This window comes from Penaeus monodon, chromosome 30 (genome assembly GCF_015228065.2).
Source record: "Penaeus monodon isolate SGIC_2016 chromosome 30, NSTDA_Pmon_1, whole genome shotgun sequence".
NCBI lineage: Eukaryota > Metazoa > Arthropoda > Malacostraca > Decapoda > Penaeidae > Penaeus > Penaeus monodon.
In genome coordinates this window covers 36,490,214-36,492,192 of record NC_051415.1, presented here as the reverse complement: position 1 = coordinate 36,492,192, position 1,979 = coordinate 36,490,214, and the positions used below count along the sequence as shown (strand labels likewise).

Genomic DNA, 1,979 nt, shown 5'->3' with positions numbered 1-1,979 from the left:
TACTAAACTTACTATTAAATCTCATGAGCACTGTTGTTTTGTTATGAGTTTTCCATTTCTATTTAAAAAATTAAATGAGACAATGGAAAAATAGCTGAATAACAATGGACAGTGCTTTGACATTCTGTATTGATTACAACAGTTCTCCTTCTAACAGTCTTGTTATTTCCCTTATAGCTGACATAGGTAATAATATAATTTATCCCTTGTACATTAATATTTTCATGATGTTAAAACCCTGAAAAAGCACCAGGGAAAAACATAATCTTTATAAAGTGTAATGGTCAGGACCACAGTTGACCCATCACATTGTTTGCCTCGGCCAGCTTGGCCATCTAAAATTTGATCTGAAGGGATACAAGGCCCCTTTACTTTTATTGAAAAAAACAAAGTACTGTTTACAGTACTTTCATGACATCTTATTTTAATATCTTCCTCAGATAAGGAATTCATTTGAACTTTACAGCTATAATGGCTTGTTTTGATAGCTAAGCAAATTACTAAATGTCTTTAAAACGTATTTTTTAAAAACCTGGGAGTTCTGAATGAATATAACATATATGATTAATTTTCCCCCAGAAAACATAGAAAATTAAAAATAAAACACATCAGACATCTAGGCAGTAAAGGTTTAGAGATACTGGATACTAGATGAAATTGTGTGAACTGCAGCAACAAAATGCAAATGTTCAAGTTGCATTACACCATATTTTTTACTCATGCAGAATGATCTCAAAGCTTCCAGGAAGAATTTGAATGTGTAGAATTATGCATGTAGTCAAAGCTTAAGAGTATTTAACTTAGCAACTATCCAAACTTTAATACATCAATATATTATAAGAATGAGAATGTTCCCAGAAAGGCCTAAGGAATTAAAAAAAAAAAAGTCTCCATTTGTAATGAGAAGGAAAACAAAAAACTGCCTGATGTGCAGTGTAACAAAAACAAGTAGACATACAGTAGGTTCAAATTTTAGTCCCATAGTCATTTCAGATTAATTACAGATTTACAAATATTGTTATCTAGCAAGATTTATGCACATCAAGAATTTGTTTGCGGTATTACTGGAATAAGAGTGAGAATTCTCCTTTCATAACTAAGACCACTATTTCTACTAGTAATTGTGAAATTACTACCTGTACTGATCCCTGAAAAATTATTCCAATATGACTCAGGAGGTAGCCCACCCCTACCAAAATCTAAAACAGAAGAGCATCATATACATCACAATATACTTAAATTCCTGAGGATGTGAATATGGTTTACTAGGATGAGAGAAACAACCCTACATAATGTAATTAGTCTACTAAAAGCAAACGAGGAAACACATGTTTAAAAAATGATATGCTTATGCAAACGTATCTTTAAACTATGCCATGAAATACATAAATTGATATAACAGAAATGAGCTCAATATACGACTAGAAGAAAGAGATAAAATCGAATTACATATACTTACTCATCAAAAACAACTACACTTTTCCTATTGGTATAAGCAAGTGCTAAGCTCAATGCTAGATCCATTAGCTTCAGATCTGAAAAAAAGGAATGGAAAAAAAAAATTAAATACCAAATATTCTGTAGCGTATAGAAATTTCAAAAAGAACATTATATAGCAACTGGACTGACGGATACATTAATGACAAGTTATACTAGTTTATGGGTGATTGTCTGGTTGAATGGGCTTCTAGCGAAGTATTTAGTTAAAGGCAGCTCATACCAGTATTAGGCACACAAACTAGTCTAGGCGAACCAAGCACTGTGAAAATTGGTTAAATGCAATTACGATACAGTGATTCTTCATAACTAATTAAGGCAATGCCCAACACATGCATTGCGTACTGTATTGTAAGAAAATTATCCCAATTAATGTATAAATATGTCATTTGGAGGAATGATGCATCCAAACTTGTGTATTCATGTGTAGAATCTTGATATAATGTAGATACAATACAATCATCAGAAAAAATACTGATGAC

At 31.7% G+C, this 1,979-nt stretch overlaps 1 pseudogene; it reads right to left on the bottom strand.

Annotated features, from left to right (window-relative positions):
• LOC119592441 overlaps window positions 1–1,979 on the bottom strand; it is a 103,182-nt pseudogene that overhangs the window by 75,778 nt on the left and 25,425 nt on the right.